Source organism: Cynoglossus semilaevis, chromosome 8 (genome assembly GCF_000523025.1).
Source record: "Cynoglossus semilaevis isolate Cse_v1.0 chromosome 8, Cse_v1.0, whole genome shotgun sequence".
Taxonomy (NCBI): Eukaryota; Metazoa; Chordata; class Actinopteri; order Pleuronectiformes; family Cynoglossidae; genus Cynoglossus; species Cynoglossus semilaevis.
Window position 1 is genome coordinate 6,895,985 of NC_024314.1, and position 19,690 is coordinate 6,915,674.

The 19,690-nt window shown below is 41.9% G+C and overlaps 1 long non-coding RNA gene across 2 annotated transcripts in view; it reads left to right on the forward strand.

Moving 5' to 3' along the window:
- LOC112487396 (uncharacterized) overlaps positions 1-19,690 on the forward strand; it is a 42,032-nt gene that overhangs the window by 6,620 nt on the left and 15,722 nt on the right. Inside the window, exons 2-3 of one of the 2 annotated variants that reach the window (XR_003050453.1) lie at positions 9,914-10,030; positions 10,119-14,185. This is a non-coding gene — a long non-coding RNA (uncharacterized LOC112487396). Of the gene's footprint in view, positions 1-9,913; positions 10,031-10,118; positions 14,186-19,690 lie in introns of those variants that run through there. The other variant, XR_003050454.1, reaches the window with a different exon arrangement.

The window sequence follows — 19,690 nt, forward strand, 5'->3', positions numbered from 1 at the left end:
CAGCCGACAACCTGTGGACGATGACAGGCCAGGAGCAGTGTTGAGGTTATCATCAAGTCCATCCACCAGTGTCAAAGCTAATAGCAGTGTCTCCAGGGTCTTCAGATAACCATCATTTTACTGCCTGCAGACCCACTGCTTGTTCCCTGGAGTGGAGGCTCAGCTGCTTCCTAAAGCCTGTTTTTACTTCACCCCTTTGCTGTTGTCACAACATTTTCATTACATCGCAGCCTAAGCTCTTAATAACCCCTCCTAAGACTAAACATGGGGTCAAACAGAGTGTAGCCTGGACAAAATGCAGGAGAGGCAGCGGGCGGGAGGGGCGTCTCGGTCAGACTCTTTAACGCCTCAGTGCCTCTAATTAAATTATCCCCACACCAAATTCTTCTTAGCTGCAGAGGAGAGATATCATTTCTGATGATGAATGTGCAGATTTCCTGTTTGGATTTTAATTTTGCCATTGAAGGCTTCCTCCTCTTCATCGTGCATCTACAATAAACACCTTGTCTCACGGTCCCTGAAAGCTGTTTCATATTATAACCCAGTAAAACAATAGATAAAAAATGAGCAATAAAGCGCACTAAAGCCAAACACTAAGACTCCAAAGCCCTTATTTGACTCTGGAGGCGCTCCAGGTCCTAAAATTTACTCACACATGCCGGCTGCCGAGGAGAGAGTCCCTCCAGAATAAAGGCATGTTTTCTTCACAATTTACAGCTTGTGTTGAAACCAAAGACTGTACGTGAGAAATGGACAGAGGCGTCCCCAGACATCCGTGAAGCCCCAGTGTTCTGTACGTGTGACTCCATTTCTGACTTGATTTATGGAGGAGGTCAACATTTATTTATTTCAAAGGTTTACTTTCAGTCGTAGGTCTTCTTCAACAAATCCCTGATTATAAATGAATTTACAGGAAACAGACTGTAAAGCATGATGGGATAGTGTGTATACAAGTGCAAACCAGGTGTGATTGACAGCTTCTATTAAACAGCCATGTGAAAATCTTTTGGTTTCCTCTCAGAATCTCATCCTTTTCATACACAAACCTAGATGTAGTGTAGTTTACTGACGTCATGTAGTCTTTAACCAGATGGATGGCTTTTTTAGATTCAATTTATGGTTGAAAATGAAATAGGACCAAACTGTCCTTACCGGCCATTGTTCAAATATACAGAATTACATTTGTCCTTTGCATTTAACCCATCCCTGTGGAGCAGTGGTTGTTTTCCGGAGCGCCTGAGGACTGAGGGTGATGTTGATGCACTGTTACCAGCATGAGCTGCTCTGGATTTTAGCCAAACATACAGTTGGAATTTGTTTTAAGTCCCTAACTTGAAGTTGCAGTGCCAAATTCTTCCGCTTCAAATTTCATTGTTTCTTAGTAATTCTAAAAACTCTTGCAGCAAATGTATCAGTGTAAATAATGCTGGGTTAAATGGAGGGCTCCTTTATTATCGCTGTGAAGCCATTATTCCTCACGTTGTTTTCAACTGTCATTCTTGTTCGTCCTTGTATAAAGTTGTAAATGTTAGAGTCAGAGAACAAAGGTCTTCTTTTCCTTGACTCCTCGGCCGGTTTGTTGTTGGAGACAACAAGACATCAGCCACCTGTGATCAGTGTTGGTTGTGATTATGTTCTAGTGTTTTTCTCGACTTTCCCTGTAGTCTAAATGAAAAGATTTATTGTTTTTGAAGGCCTGGCATCATCAGAGCCCACAGGCTTCTGAGTCTGATTATGGTGTTTATGGAGACGGAGAAGGGAAACGCGTGTAGGCAGACGGAGAAGCCGTTTGGACAAAGATGAGCAGGATGCGTCTTTATTAGTGTCAACACCCATTACTATTTTGTGAGGCTTTACAGAGTTTGGTGAGTCTAGAAAGTAATTACAGATTACTTACAACTAAAAGACAAACATGGGAGTTTCCAACTATTCTCTCTTTGTTTTTGCATTACTATCATAGCAAATCGAGAAACAAAGAACCGTAAAACTTTACAGATTGGGTTTCTGGAATTTCAGTCTCTTTGTTAGGTGTCTGCACACAGACTATTTAACCCAACATTGTCTGGTGGTTTTGGGGTTTGCCTACAAGCTGAACCAAACTTTACATCACCAGCCCACAGCTGCCCATCACATTTTTTCCCATCAGCGTGACACAGCTCTTCTTCTTCTCTCGTCTTCCGGAGCTTTAAAATCCCCCTTGAGTAAATGAACATTTTTTAAACATTAGGCAAACCAAAGCAAACATATTAGAGTGAGACCTGTGGTATAGACTGTGGCAGGCATTTCCTTTTCCAGTCACAGTGACACAGTGGGGAATTTAGACAGCCATTAAAACAGACATCAAGTGAAGATGCCTGTCATTCGTGCGGCCAGATGCTGCAGATTTATAGCTCACTGTGGTGACATTACAAGAGTCATTTTAACAACTTCCCAGCTTCATCAAAACTACTCGCTACTTATTTATAGAGTCCTTTGTGGCAAATTGGGAGGTGTTAGCACATTCCTTTATTGCACTTGCACTTATTGGCAACCCAAAATGTTTTTTAATAATTTTCACAATGAGTTCACAGTTTGAAACAACACAATTAGCAAATTAGAAAAAGCTGCAGTTTAATAGCACTGTGTTTTATTGCTTTGTGAATGGTTTTTGTCAGTTTTATTGAAACATAGTGCCAACACATGACTTCAACACTAATAAACATAAAAAGTTTAATATTTTCAGGTTGGTATCTCTGGCAGGGATCTTTTAAAAGTAAGATTGTAAAACTGGAGTAGTTGTGTGAATTTCCAACTAGGAAAAAAAAATGTCCTGCTTTAAAAAAACACTTTGGATGATGAGGGTTAAAACAAAAAAGGGCAAAAAAAAGGCAAAAGAACAAAATATAGAATTAAAATTAGTAAAAATTATTTTAGAGTATTTTGATTCATCATGACTAAAAATGACAAAACTACAGGGGTTTTAGTTAATCTTTTTTAACAGATCTGAGGATGACTCTTCACATCTGTTACACACATCCATCCATCCATCCATCCATTTTCATCCGCTTATCCGTTACCGGGTCGCGGGGGGAGCAGGCGCCACCCAAATCACACTGCACCGTACCAACCCCCCAAACCTTCCTGTGGGTGGTGAGTCCACTGGAAGGTACCAACCGCCCTAACCGGGATTCGAACTTGCCCAGGAGGTGAACCCTGGGGTTCCACACCAATGACAGAGACGTTGCCTCTGGGCCAAAGCGCCACTCTGTTACACACATATATAATTTTAAATTATATATATAAAAATTTTAAATTTATACTACAAGATGACATGTTCTCAATGGGCTACACAAATAAACTGCAGGACGACCCAGAGAACTAAAAATCAGCAGTTGAACCATGGAAAATTCAAAATGAAGGGTAAGGAAAAAACTGTTTGCTCCAAGATTTAAAACTAAATAAAAAATACAATGAGTACAGTTTTTTATACTTTTTCGCAGCAGGCTTCTAAATATAATGTCTTGATCTCAAAGCCCCTGAGCTTCTACTATATCTGATAAGAATTTCTCCGTTGCATTAGGAAGATAAGAAATACCTTATGGCACCTGCTCCCCCCGTGTGAGGGTTTGTCAATAGCCTTCTGTAGCAGTTAACATTTCCTCTGCCGTCTCCCACCACGGTTAGCTCACCTTTCACTTTAAAAGACCTTCTTGGCCTGTTGGCCCAGGCAGCAGATGTTGTGTTGGCCCGTTCACGCAGACGTGCTTGATCCGAGATGATTGGCTGTAATTATAGGCTGTAAGCTGATAGTGGAGGGAATAAGCAGCCCATTGAGATGTCAATCCTCCCTGTGTTTATGAATACATTCAGTCACTGTCATGGGTACGGGCTCAGCACTGAGAGATGATGGAGAGCTTGGTGGAGAGAGCTGTGGTTTTAAAAGAAACACCTGGAGAAGTGCAGTGGTTTAAACAGTGACTGGTTTGTAAGTGTGTTTGAATGCAGGTCAGTTACAGATGGTTCTGTTGTTACAGATGGTGTTCATGAAGAACCACATTTGTGATGCCCAGAGTAATGGTAAAATAAAAATGCATTTATAATTTTTTTAAATAATAATTTGTATAATTTTTGGTTTTAGTCTAACTATTACACGTTGTCCACTCACTGGACAACTTGTTGTAACCTGACCATACTGTAGGTACAAGTGGTTTTACATTGAGAGTCTTCATCATATTTGAACAAATAACTTTAGTGTGTGGTGGAGAAAAGGACGAACTGGGGAGTTCAGGATGAGAGATAGAGGGAGAAGAGGAGGGTGAACAAGAGAGGAGGAGAAGATCAGAAGGCTGCATGTTGGGAGGCACCTAATTGTCTAGTGCAGCATGTAATGACAAGCTTACTTCACATCAATCTTTCATTATTAAGAGCTATTTCTGTCTCCAGTGCAGGAGGCAAACAGATTCAGCCTGAGGATGGCGCTGAATTAGGAAAAAGACACTGGCGTGTTGGTTAAACAGACAGAGAGCAGATGGATATGGGGCAAATATGAAGGCAGGCCGATTTAAAGTGCAGCTTTGAGACGTCTCATGCTTTTTATTCTCTAATAGTATATTAAATATTGTCTTGGGCAACAGACAGAAAAGCAGCCAATCACAGTAGAGACTTTAAACTCATACTGCAACTCCAACAGACAGACAGACAGACACACACAGAGACCTTGTCATTGTGGTTGCCTTTATTCCTCACAACCTTCCACAACTTCCAGTGTGTGTCCACTCTGAACCGTGCACCTTTACTTTGAGAACACTGCCCCCTATCTGTAAAATCTGCAGGACAGCACATACTTAAATCCTGCTGCTTAGAAAGTGTGAAAGCAGCGTTTGCAATTGTAGGACTGATCAGTTGGTGGCGTCAGCAGGTTACCAAAAAAAAAAAAAAGAAAGATTGTTGCATTAATGTTTAAGTGAGATACAGTAGAGTGTCACAGCAGGTTGGCTGTGGAGCTGAGGAGATCATGAGGAGGAGAGCCGGTCATACATCTGTGAGGATTTGGCTCATCTTCATCCTTTTAATAACCCCACTGGTTAAAATATGCTTTGACTGGAGATGATGGGCTCCTTATCACTATTCTCTGTATTTAGCCCTCTCTCTCTCTCTCTCTCTCTCTCTGGTTCACATTAGCCTGCAGCCTCTCTCCACTCCCTCTCTCTCTCTCTCTCTCTCCCTTTCTCTCTCTCTCTCTACTCTCTAAGCCTCAGTCTCAGCAATCCTTTTCCCTCCTCAAAAGTCCTGAACAGATTAGCGCTTTGAACTCCCGTGGCCTCATTTCATCCCTTTAGCACTTTATTAACTTTTAAGAGTATAAAATACATTGGATGACAAAACACAGGCACCTTCAAAGAGAAGGAAACTTTTGTGTAAGGTGCCAACATGGAGGGGGAAAAAGACAAATCTGGAATCAGTTTTTTTCCAGTGATGATGAATGTGATTCCAATGTTCACATTTGTAATAATAAAATCCAGCTCTGGGACGTTAGCATGTGTAACAGCATGTTCTGCGGTTCAGTCCATTTGTCTGGACAGCAGTCATATGTTTTAATAAAGGAGAGCAGTAATGGAGTGCAAGAGAGGAAGCAAAAAAAAAAAAAGAATACATATAAAAACACGCAGCCACTGTTTGTTGATAAATGTCTGCAGCAGGTTTGTATTTGTTAGCAAATAAAAGTGACCTAATAAGTGATTTGGAAGAAAACCACGACTAGGGCTTTTTGTTTTAACGGCTGTAGCACAGCTGGAAGTCCACTGGTCTTGCTGCTAGAGGGTTGTGGGTTTGATTACAGATTTGGTAGGGTATATGAGTGGTGCTGTGTTTACCTTAACTGAGAATTTTACAAAAACAAATATAAAGGTGAATGGAATATGTGTTTAGTCAGTGCAGAGACCTAATCCCCTCTGAGCTTGACTCTGATAAAACTAACTGATCAGCTGATCTCAGACAGTGTGAGAAATATAACATAGTTATAACAACCTCTCTGGCTTTGCCAGAACCATTGTCCAATGGTTTTGTTCTTTTCTGTGAACCATGCTTCATATACTGTACAAGAGAGATGTCCTGGTGCTTGTGAGATCGCTATGGTAAATGCAGATCATCAGACAGACCCAGTTTTTCCAGCTGTCTCAGGCATGACAGGCATGAGAGGACGATGGAGCAGCGGCAGAGCCGTATCCTTGAGCACAAAGCATGAAGTGGACATCCTGGAGTTTAGCAGTTTAGGAGCAGATTTAAAAGCACTTTGCTGATAATAATGCAACACTGAGGTTGGCAGGCTGGGCGAGGAGGACTTGGACAGATGTAAAGCACTGGTGCAGATGAGTGTAAGTAAAGGGAAAAAGAGATGAAGAGAAAATAAAAACTGTTAGAGAAAAGCAAACACAACCTCATCCCTGCACTCTTTGAACCAGGAGCCACCTGCTCTCCCTTAATACAACTTGTCTGGATTTTTGTGATGTTGCTCTTCGCCACTATAACATATGCTTACACAAAGAATAGTTTCATGGGATAGCTTAAAGAATCAGGTGGATCTTTTTTTGTCATGTGGTCTGGAATGTTGAACATGAAAGAGTTGAGGTTCATTCTTTTCGGTGAGGAGAAATGTCCCAGTTCATGCTCATTTTACATGGGAATAAGCAAGTGTTGTGTGTTTGCTTGGCACAGTACATCACAGGAATCATTGTAACCTCGACTAAGGACTTTGAAAATTAACTTGCATGATTAAAGTTAACAATGTGATTTTGAAAATGGCTTAAATGGGATAACACAGTGTTGTCTTGTAAGAAACTGGTTCATGTTGCAGAGTAGTGGTAGTAATATTTTGAGTATCACAAGCTAGCAAGACAAGCCAAAGTGTGCAATTTGGATTAGCTTTCTAGGAACTAGCCAGGGTATCTCAGTATATATTGGTCCAAATACTCTTCATGTGGTTAAAAGGTTAATATATATATATATATATATATATATATATATATATAAACGAAACATTCTGATGTTAAACAGGGCTTTTTGTTAAAAATGTATGGATTTAATTTACTTTCTCACTTGTTTCTGCATTCAACACCACCAACATGACACCAACATGTCAAAGAACTCCTTTTGAAAGTTCCACTGTATATTTTGTTTTTCTACAAAAAAGTTCAGCCATGCCTCTCAGAATTGTATCCAGTGCTCTCTGTTGTGTGCGTCTAGACATCTCAATCAGCAAAGATATGGAAGCTGTTAGAAAGAGATATGTTCATCTATTGCCTTGGTCTCAGCAGGCATCAAAAGACCCCGGCAGCCGCCTCCGTCACGCCACAGGTGGAGGATATGCTGTGAAATGGCACCATTGTCATCTCTCCGTACCATCTGCTTCACTTTCTCCAGCACACCCCCGCCCTCCCCCACTGCCACTTGTTGTCATCAAAGCAGCAACAATGGCTTGTCACCTTGTAATGAACCCTTGGGGTGCAAGTCACTGATTTAAAGTCCCATTACTGTCAGAATGTAGCGTAAGTGCAGAAATGATGGCCGTGGTGCGGTGGCTTGCTGGCTCTGAGCACAGATGGTGCTTTTTCACACAGTCAATGTTACTGGGTAACTTTTTGTCTGCAGTGGCTGCTGGATTGTGAAAGTGAAAGTGTGTTGCAACAGATTTTTCACTGCAACAGTGTTTTTCCTCTTCTCCTTTAACTCCTCCTGGTCAGTAAAGGAATCAGGAATCACCTCTAATGAGTTGTTATCTGCAGGCGGAAATAAAGCTTTAATATTCTGCACCATTGGAGAAGAAAATGAACCACAGAGTGTCCAAAATTGCAGGTACGTTGTCAGACGTCCTTTGTTGGGATAAGACCCCCCAAAAAAGCAGAAAGAACACAACTTCTGTTCTGTGTGATTGTGTTGACTCTTGTTGCCCAAGCTGCACCGTGTCTTCCCTCTCTGCATGTGAGCTGTGTCTGAAAAGGCAGCGAGCAGCGTGAGGCCGAGGGGACTATGTCCACTCATGTCACATGAGTCTTTTCATCTCTCCATGCTGCCATTATGGCAGGGCGCGAGGTGAAGGGCAACACAGTGGCAAAGCATGCTGGGATACATGGACTGCTAGGCCCTCACGTCGGGGGGGCTGGTAGCCCTTGGATGTTGTTGGTACTTGTTGCTAGGGTACGCTGGCAGCTGCCTCAGAACTGCATGGCAGCCAACCTACGGGGCATTAGTTCTGGTCCGACCCCTGCAGGATGTTATTCAGCACCTGCATTTGAATTCTTCATCTGTATTCAAATGGAGCCGCTATTGTTGTTGCTTAAATGTGTCTGTGAAGAACATCAGTATGAACCACAGAACAAGGAAATGCTTCAATGTGAAGTTTATCCTAGGGATTTGGGATCATTTGACATAACTCTGTCAAAGCTGAAGTTTTTTGGTTGTTTTTTTTCTTCTGATCATGTCTTCTACTCAGGAGTGTAACATATTTTGATTTTCCTACACTTTAGAAAAAGGATTAATAGGCGTAGTCAGGTACTCCTACTAAAACAAAGGAGTAAAAATAATAATACGATGGTCCTATTTGAAAGAAAACTAAAGGTTAGACCAGACATGGCTTAAACTTGTCCAAAAGTTGAATATTGAGGGTTTGTTTTTGTTTTTCTAAATAGACTGTACAACACAAATGGGCAAAGTTACTTCGTAGCAAAAGGTGAATGTTGGGTAAAGGTGTGAAAGGGAAAATTCAGCAAGGCAAACCTGATCAAATATGATGTAACCAGTGTTAAAGACTTGTTTTATTTAATTCAAATCTTTTGGAGACCTGAGCGACTTCAGATTTTAACAATTTAAATATCTCATTTTGAAATTACAATGCCTGTCTTAAATCTTTTTGACATACCCTACTGGCCTACAGTGTGACTAACATATCTTGCAATCTGCTCGAGAGACAGACATTCCATTTGCGTCCAAATCTTAAGCTAAACTCCTTCCTCTTCCCTGGTCTTCATACTGCTCCAGTAGAGATGGCAGTTCATCTCACAGTGCCAATACATCAGTCAGACGCCTCAGGCAGTTTGACCCAGCTGAGAAAAATGTTGATCCAGATGTAATTAAAACCTCAACAAGTCTGTTTTTAACAAAAAAATAAAACATGTTTGAAACATCCCCCCGAATGATCAAGTTAGGGCAGCTCACGGGCTGTGACTCATCCGTAATGGAGACAAAGTGATAATGTGTGGACACTGGGCCATGCTGAGTACACACTGTGAATAAGGTTATGAGGAAGAATGCTTCATCCTCTACCACGCTAGCCAGCTCATCAGGCATGCAGTCCCAGCTGGCATGGAGGCAATATGAAGCACATAAACCCTTGTGATATTAATGACTGTGTGGAGCTGAAAGCCTCTGATGCTATTCACAGATAGGCTGCTAAATGTCCCCCAGTACTGGGAACACAACATTATATGCATCCATATAAATATCCTCTCATCTCACCAGCACAGGACAGCTCGTCCTTGGTTCCCATGAAAATAATAAGAGGTGGGCCTCCTGTAACTCAACACCCACAGACTGACGATTGGCAGGAAGGTAACAGCCAAGAGAAGAAGAAACTCTGCCATAGCAATGAGCAATTTTGCTGATGTTAGGCATGAACATGTTAAATTGCAACGGGCCTTTTGATTTTTTTTATTTTATTTATTTATTTATTTTTTGCAATTAAATAAAAATGAATGACAAAAAACAAAATCTGGATACATATCTGATCCACTACCTGATGTATATAATAATACAGAATACATCATCTACAATAGAAAGTAATTAGAAAATAGAAATTGACTTTAGGGTTTCTGTTTCCATAATTACCTGAGATAATGAGCTCAGTTTAACCAACATACTGACCTTTGACATTACATCACAGGAGCCAGTGATTTGAAGGTAACTTTATCTGATGTCAGAAGACCTGTTGACAGTGAAATGCATGTGTAACCGACTGGAGGCCTACTATAATGTCCACAGGACTGAGAAACACAACAAGGTAGGAAATTTGAGGCAAAATGAACTAAACTTGAACAAAATTACAAAAAACTTTTTCATTTGTGCAATATTACTTTACTTTCCTGCAGGACATGCATACAGTCTCCGAATGTTTCTGCAGATTGTTAGGAGTAACCAGCAGCATGTGGAAAAGTTGTGGTGAAAGACGGACAGAAATGTGGTCAAGCATCTTCAATAGCCCGGGCCCCTAATCAGTTGTTGAGATGGGCCAAGAGCCTGTCATCTCTAGGGGGTCCCAAACGTTCTTTAACGCCCAGATCTGTCACACAGCTGTCACTGTCCTTAAAAGTTGGACGGCATCTCACACACTGGATCTGTGTCCGATGAGATCAGTTATCAGCCCCTCCTGCAGGACATCACCGACGTCAGTGTCAGGTTCCCCTTTCAGCAGTACACTACACATGAATGGAGGGACAATCAAAGGCGAGTCCTCAACATTGGGGGAGACTGTCCCAGAGTTAACCCTTGCTTGTTCTGCTCTTAAGAGTCTTGAACGCTTGGGACCCTCACAGTGAGCAAGTGTCCAATTTCTGCGCTGGTTTAGCCTCTGAACTGTGAGGATGGATGGAAGGGCAGCTAAGCCTTTTTATGAAGACCTCCAGGGACGAGCAGCCCTGAAGCTGAATGGACTCAGGAGATTCTTAATTACATTTCATGGCTGTTCGGAGTTTGTCTTTGTTGTCTGGTTGTCCCCAATGTTGCCTGTGTGGGAATTCCCAACAGCAAACTGTAAAAAGCTGCACAGCATTATTTGACATGGACAGATGACAGTTGAGTATGATGTTGGAAAACCCTTTTTACAAATATTTACAAATTATAACTTTTTTTAATAGGAAAAAACACTTATTTGTATTTGTACTCATTGACATTTTCAACCGAAACTCAATCTTATGAAAACCCAGTTTTTTTAATTTAACTGTATTTGAAATTCTATCTGGTATTTGATGACAATATGCATTGTGCAGAATGTTCCATTGTGAAGCTAGAATATCATCACTAGCTCCTGCTGCCAAGGCTGTGGTGCCACACTTGATCGTCAGCCCTCATCACCGCCTCAGCAGGGTGTTTCTCACCAAGTACAACATTATTAACATGTTTTGATCCCACTGTGGCTCAGTGGTAAGGATGTGTATTTTGAATATCATTCCAATTAGCATCAAAGTATACTACAGAATCTTTGGAGCTGACAACTCGCAGCACAGGCCAGCATCAAATTATGGGAGACAGAAACAACAAGATGGCAAAACCAGAACAGTTGCCTTGTTTGAATTGGAAAGTTTGTCCCTCAGTGAGACCAAGACCTTTAAGCAATTCTGACAAATCCCACCTCTGGTCTGCCGCAGATGGCACAGCAATCCACCCAGGCTGTGAATGAATGAAAGAGTAGGTGTTGAGCTCTAATTTCCCAACGTCTGCTACTAGCTAGAGCCAAACCAGGCATCAAAGCCTGCTCCCAGAATTAGCCACACTTTAATAGTGGCTATTAAAAATGTGAGGTCACAAATTAGACCAATGTTTGGGTTTAATAAGCTTAACTACTGGAATAACACTTCATTAACTTCATTCACTTTAAACCAATGAGCAGCTTCATCATTCAGATGAATATTCCCCCGCCAGCAGTCATGTTAGACAAATCCGTGCACTCAGCAAAGGGAGCAGATACTGATGGCCTTGTTTGGTGGTGTTTAATGACTTACACGATGATTGGTCTGTTCTCCTGGAGCCGCTGATCCACTTTGCTGTGTTCCGCTTCAGCTAGTAGATCTCGCCGTGCTGTGGATCTTCAGGTTTTTCCGAGTCCTTTCCTCATATGTTAAGTGCACAGGAAGCAGTGATATAATTCATACGTCATTTTACAGCCCGTCTCATAAGATCAGGACGACTCTGAATTTATGACGAGCCATTATTCTTATTAGGCTTGTAAAAGAAGGCATTAGCCCACAGCAAGCATTAGTAAAATTCACTTTGCCTAACAAGGGGGCAGGACAGGGGTGAGAGAACAGTTAAATTCAATCAGCACTCTACAAGGTGATGGCGCTGTGCCCGGTTTTCATAGCTGCGAAACATTCAACAATGATAAATGTGACTAATTGTATGAGCTCCAGGGACGGAGCGCAGATCTCTGAGGGTGAAATTTCATTGGGATACGGATCCCTGCATTTTAATGTGATGTTTGATTTGGACAGTATGGACAGCTGATTGCGTGCAAGAGAAGACAAGCATTGACTCATCACCATGCATCAAATTCACCTCAAGCCCCTTCCACCCATGAGATAATGATGCACAGCCAAATTAAATAAACAAAGTGCAGGAGCTGTGATCCTCCAGTCCAGGGCCCCACGCGGATCCTGATTCTGCACGGCAGCTTAAGGAAATCCGGCCATCCCAGTGTGTGTCCGATTGGTCACAGAGGACCGTGTTGGGCTGGGGAGCACAGGCCCTGGTATCTTTGATTTTCACTTTATACGACATGGTTCTCACATGACTAGATAACACTGTAGCTCCAGGCAGACAGCTGTGTCTGGCCTGGGGTGTAAGGCAGAGGGATAAACAGGTGGAGGAAGGAACCGGACTGGAAAAGGTCTAGTGGTAGCCGCTCCACTTTAACTGTTGGAGGGAGAGCTCCTCAGGCGTTGAAAGTAAAATGGTGAAAAAGTTGCCCTTATTAATAGTGGACAATTTTATAGTTCATAACTGCTGTGAAAGGGTTCACATTTAGCACAGAGTTAGTGGTGTTCTTTGATAATTTGCTTTCATTTTCCTCTCCTCACCTTTCCTGTGGCTTTATGCAAAACATGTATGTCAAACATGAGGCCCAGGGGCAGATCACGTTCATCTGGGACAAACATTTGGCCCTGAGGAAGTTTTTACTCAAAAAAAAAATCTAGAGAGATTAGTTTTCTGGTTGCAACTATGCCACTTTTAGTGACTTCACATCCACATTAGTGAGATAAAGTGTCCATGATGTCATTACCTGTCAGTCCTGGTCCCTGTTCAGTCAGTATTTACTGTTGTCTGTGTCAGTACTTAGAGCCCTGCTTCCTCTTCAACCAGCACCAAAATCACATAATTCCCCTTAATTACCAGTTTTCTGTGTAACAACTGTCTGGCCTCCAGACCAGAGTTACTAAATTCACAATGACTGCAACTATCAACTGCATCACTTCCTCCATAAGTGAATGTTGTCAGTTCATTTACACTGTTGTGGTGGAAACTATCTTTTAAATCCCCAAGGGAGCAAACACGATTAAGGAATATGGATTTCATCTCCTCTCGCCTTGTCGTCGACTCCTCCACCAACCAAATTAACATCTGTCGTTGTTTCCCTCCAGTTTCCCTGTGACTTAAAGATGTTGTGAAATATTCAAGGGGAGCGTTTCAAGCGTTGATGATGTAAATATTTTGCAAAAAAATGCAAAATTAAAGCAAAACTGACGCTGAGATTTGATGTGTTTTCCCACTGACACTTTCTTATGGCTGTGTGGTTAGACATTAGTTCATCATCTCCAGCGGGCACCAACCCTGGATCTCTTCATTGATCCCACACAAAACAAATGGCAATCTCCGACCGCGGGACACAATGCTTCATCCTGCCCAGTCCATTAACCCCTATCACAGAGCTCCCACACTGAAGATGGAATGCGCCGACGCCCCACTGTTAGATGGATCGGCAGGAGAGGGAGAGATAGAGAGCGAGGGAAAGGTGGTGCTGTGGTGGAGAATCGGATACAGGAAGAAGGAGGGAGATGGGAGCCGCAGATGGAGGGAGAATGAAATATGGCCAAGACAGAAGTAAAGAATGAAAGTGTCATAATGATCAGTTTATGATGAGTTGTTTTCCAGGTGCCATCAAATGAAGTGTGTTGTGTTTCACATAATGATGTCTGAGCCAGGAGAAGTCAGCTGCTGATGAAAGTCACAGTCCTTTTCTACGCCACCCAGTGTTGGCTTTTATGTTAGCTGTAAAGTTGATCATTACAGCAAACAGCAGCTGTGCTGCGACTTCCTGATGTCTAACATGTGACCTGCGGAATGGGAATCACATCCAGGATGGGAATAACCACTTCCTAATAAGTATTTACTTTTAAAAATTGCAAAATAATAAACAAAATATAGGATTATCCATTTCAAAATCCAAAACCACATCCATTTTCTTTAAACTCCAAAAGCTAAATAGATTCAGTGTTATTGTGAGAGGGTTAGTGTAATCTTAAGTCCCTGTTTATGCACAGGGACCTGAATTTGGTCCTAAACAAGTCTGGTGGAACAGCTGGCACGTCCAAACTGAGGTTGTAATGGGCTTTAATTGAGAACGGGTTTTCCTGGCTTACTGGAAAACGGCGGCACCAGCAGCCACCACACACTGGTAGGTTGGAGGAGAAGTCAGAGGGTCTTCATTAAAGCCAAACCACAGAGTGACGAGGAGGAGGGCGGCCTCACGCTCCCTGCTCTCTGGGCTGACTCGGCTTTGTCAGCCCTTCTTAGTAATTAGAACAGACCTCCTCCTACTACTGTAATTAACAGCACTGGGATGTGTGCTGTAATTCAGCCTCCTGCTCTGTTCTGTTCTATGGTCCTGGGTCTGAGCGGATGCTGGGTGGGCCACTCCTCAGACAGCTGCAGGGGGAAATGATCAACTTTTTTAATTGAATTGTTAGGATAGTAGACGCACATATTATCAGAGATGAAGGGTTTCTGAGTTCAGCAGAGAAAGACTGTTGGAAATTGTGTGCACTTTAGTTAAACACCTTAAGAAAAAAATTACCACACACAGTCTTTTCTTCAAAAATAAAACCATAGCATCATATCAAATAAATCTCCTCAGTATTTACAGTATTCTTTTTTTTTCACCCTTTCGATTGCAAATAGTCAATTCAGCTTTTAATGGAAATATTCAAAAGTGAAAAATACATTTAAAAAAGTTATCTTGGGAGTTATTGGGAGAAAATGCAAAACTAATTTTATGACTTATTTGATCAGACAAAGATTTGACTTTGACATCCATTTTAATGTGACACAGTTCTGATGCCAACTCAATAACTATTAGCTGTGTAAACGGTAGATGCTGCCTCAGGTCATACACTGTGAGAAAGGAAGGTGTGATTTGCTTCAGTAGCCAAGAAATGTTTAAAGTGCTTATCACCTTTAATAATACCACTGTGGATGACCGAGAAGGGCTGGGTCTGCAGTTAGACTGTGAGCAAATGTTCCTCCAAGGTTCTGTGCTGACAAGTCAAGACGTACAGTAGATGACTCCTGTCAGATGTTTAAGCTTCTGTTGCCTAATGTGTTTTAGGAGTGATCAGGAACCCATAGCGGTTTGTTTGAAGCGGTGCACAAATACAAATCAAATACAATCAAAGAGAACCGTTGTTAATACAACGTAGGTGTGTTTGATCTATTTATGATAGATATTCACAATTTGGCTGTCCTTCAAAATAAATAAATAAAAAATGCAGCTGAAGCTGTCCTGCTGTCTTCTCTCACTGAAGTTTGTCTCTTCTAAAAACAAGACTGGACTGCCATTGGACGATATTTTTGATCGGTTTGTCCAAAGGTCCTTGGCAAATTTGGAAAAAAAGGAAAGAAAAATGAGTGTGAAGAAAGATGAGCCGTCATTGAAACACATTTGTGTCAGCCGGTGTCCGATGTGTTTCAGTAATCTATGGGGGCAGTTATGTCTGAGACCAGAAGAGACATTCATCAAATTCCTCCTCTGTCTGCTGCAGCAGAACATTGACAGAAGAATTTCAATGCACCACTCAGGGTTCTAAAGTGTTGGCATCAAGGTGAACTAAAAGTGATCTCCTAAATACATGAGGAAGGACAGCAGCAACGTAGTTCAAGAGAGAAAACACATCGTATGAATGTAATAAAATGAAACCATTCATTGTGTTTGGTTGACTTGACTTATAAAAGCACAGGCACCAGTCAATTCTGTGCACGTGTGTTTTAATGCCCTGGTCCAGATGATATAGACCAGTAAAGCTGTAGCCGTGGGCCAGGTAAACATGCACTGCACTGCACGGCCGTTTCTGTTCCATTTCAAAGACTGGGAAAGTGCTTATCTCCATAAATGGCACAATATCATTTTCCAATGTGCCTGGGATTTTTTTATAGGTGCTCAGAGGGTCCATGGTGCAAATTAAAATGAACTTATGTTCTTTCAACTGCCTTTTCCCCCTTCATCCAGCAGGATTTCTGCTGTCTGCCTTTTCTGGAATGTTTTTTTCCCGGGCCAATATAAAGCTGTCAATGGCTTTATTTTTTACTGGTAGTGAGGTGTGATCTATGGTCCGTGGAGATGTTTGTTTTGCCATGCATGGAGTGTCTCGGAAAGGTGTCGGGGATGGGCTCTTGAGTGACACCAAGAGTTCACAGAAGGAAGATATTTATTCAGATCTTCACTGAGCACAAGGAATATATATATATATATCGGGGTCAAGGTCACCTTCAAAACTTCCAAAATGAAGTCCAAGTTGAGTCTGAGTCACAGGAGTAAAGATCAGGTCGTGTCATGTTGATGTTCAGTCAGACCCTAGGAACTAAGGTAATCTGTTGATGTGAAGTATTCCCAGTAATATCTGACTTGTAGAAGATTGCAGATTTCACTTCAAGTCTGAATCAATTCACTGAAGAAAGTTTTTGTCCAGAGTAAAGTTTGTCTGGAGACACGTTGGTTTCATCCTGTAGTCTAATTCAAGGTTTAATTAAGGTTTAATTCAGACTACATGTCAGTAATAGAAAATTCAGGTAGATTCCAGGTCCGGTCCCTGGGGTTTGAACTTGGAGGCAGGGAGACGTTCGTGTGACGTCTGTAGTTTTGAGTCTGAGTCCAATTAACTGAAGATAAATCAGAGTCTTTATGAACATGAACTCCTGTCCTTGACTGTCCTAGACTTCATGAATTAATGACCTCATACTTGAATCTTTAGAGTTGATGGAATTAAAGTCTTATGGCTCCAGCAGAAATACCTGCTAAAAAGATTCATATAAGAAATAAGTTTGGTTTTAAACAGAGTGTGCTGTTTATTATGTTTCTTTTTGTGAGCCTAGCTAATGAAAGTTACATAATTAGTACTAAATCCAGCAGCAGCCTGTGGACAGAACCAGCAGGGTTGGCATTTGTCAACAGTGTCCACTGATTTACACTAAATTATCCTTGGAAAAAACACTTATAGATGACAGATAATTCTTCTCTGAAATGGGCAGAATAAATACAATAATAATCAGATTTATTTTTTAGTCTGACCTAAAGTTACCTGTATTATTTCGTATTGGCTGAATGTGTGTTTACATTCAGCACTAATGCTGTTTTGTAAAAGCCTTGTACTCCTGGGGTTTGGATCAAAATCACTGTCAGCTCTGCCGCGGATGAAAATCATGCAAGACGTCTGGGATGCAGCTGTTTTTATCACCGAGTTGGTTTTCCTGTTGCTGTAACACTGATCAGATCAGAGCGTGGATTACAGTCGTCTGTTGGCCTGGTTACAAGTCTCTTCATTGCAAATGACTGGAATCTTTTTTTCCTCCCCCTGAATGTGAGGTCAGAGATTAATGTGTGAACAACAAACTGAATTTATGGCTCATGACTTGCATGTGTTTTGGTCCCTGATACACACAGGGCCTAATGAAAGCCTGACCCTCCTCTTATTGTTTTGTTATGGATTTGTCCACCTTCAGACCATTAGCTTAATATCATGTCATTTGTTTTTCACATCACACACTGGCTGTGCTTCTACATTAGGTAGAAGAAAAACCACAGCTGAGCATAAGGCCAAAGACCCAGAGCAATGAGGCAGATGACAGTAAAAAAGTTTTTTCCTGTCCAGACAGTGTGGATGGGCTGAAATGTGCTGATGTGGAACATAGCCCAGAGACGCAACTATGTCTCTGCACGAAGCCCATTATCCCCTATAGTGTACAAAGCAGCCCTGCTATGGCGAGTATTTCCTGCTTCCTCTCCCGCAGCAGAGCCAGGTACAAGTCTGAGGCCGTAACACGACTTCCCACTGTAACCCAGCTGGAAACCAGAGGAAGGAGAGGAGCATCTTGGCGGGTCGCGGCCTCCAGATTTAGTGGGCAGGAAACATTGTTAAAGAACAAAGCGTGTCTGTCTTTTGGAGATACAGTGCTGCGTCAGGCAGCAGCTGAGGTGTGATGAGCTGGGAAATATGTCTTGGGATTTTTGTCTTTTTCTGCTCAAGTGAACTGAGCATGTCAGTGTTTTGTCACTTGAGATGTGAAGTAGTAAAATACTGTTGTTTTTGCCTGACATTAATAAGATAGTTGATTCACTGATTCACTCTGTAACTGGAATGGCAACCAAGACCAAGAACATGGCCTAGTTCCATCCATTTCTTATATATTACACATAAAGAACTAGCTGTGGCCAAGGCCTCCTTCCTCCTAGGGAGGTCAATGTTTAGCAGATCCAGTTCTGTACATTCCCACAGGAATAACTTGTTTTCCCTGTAAAGGTCTGTATAGTTAGCCCCCCATCTACACACCTTTTTCAGGCATTTCTTTTGTTAGACTAAGGCAAAAAGTTTCTTTTTTGTGCTGCAAAGTCTCTCACTGCAAAGCAAAGTCAACTTTTGTTGAAACTACACAAAGACAACAACACATTTCTTCTGTTTCTGTTTCTCTTTTGGCACAGTACTATTTTTTTTTCTAAACCGTGTTCCTGCCTAGAGTCTTTATCTTGTCTGGAATGGAGTTGGCTTCAGTTGCCTCTAATTATGTGATTCATCAAGGAGACATCATTTTAAAAGCACATAATGATTGATGGTTGCATACAGGACTAAAAACAGGCAGAGCAGACCTCAGTCAGCAAGTGACTAAGTGCTAATGTGAGTCAGGTGCCAGTGAGGTATTGTATTCTGTTGAGCCTGGACATCATTTAGAGGATGCAGATGCACACAGAATGCAGTATTTCCACCAACTATGTTTGTGTTGTTCAATTATCCCGGATGTCGTGAATCAGATTCTCTTCCCACTGTTTCCCGAGGGCTTCAGGTGATTCTGTTTTGCTATGAAGGCCAGAACAAAGACAATGGACAGTTTTGCCAAAAAAATGCAAAACAGCCACTTTGTTTAAGCAGACTGCTGAAAGCACATCTCTCCCAAATGCACAGCTTGGGCCTGCACAAAACATTTTTCTTTTCATGCATCTGACAGAGCTGTCCGTCTGCTGCTTGGCTCAGCTTAGGTTGATGCATCTGTTTGCGAGGGGAAAAAAAACACCTGCATATCTCTCTCCCCACTGAATTTCTCAGAAGTGCTGCCAAGTAGAACTGGACAGATGTGGGGACTGGATCTGCCGTAGACAACTCCATTACTCTCCCAACTCATCCCTCTATATAAATCTCTGTCTATCACTGCTGCGACAGTTGTCCTCCCAATCCCATTTGTTTTCCTCTGCTACAGATTGGCATTGGGCAAGGGCGTTAGCAGGAGAGGCGGGAGCTGGGAGGTGAAGACAAAAGGCGTCTGCTGCTGCTCTACATGCGGTGCAGTGTAGGTCAGGAGCAACACGTGTGGTCCATCATGGCTTGACACATTCCCGTCCTATGCAACAGAGCATGACCATCCTCACGATAGGCTAATGATGTGTCTCCTCATAAAATCTTGTCTCGTT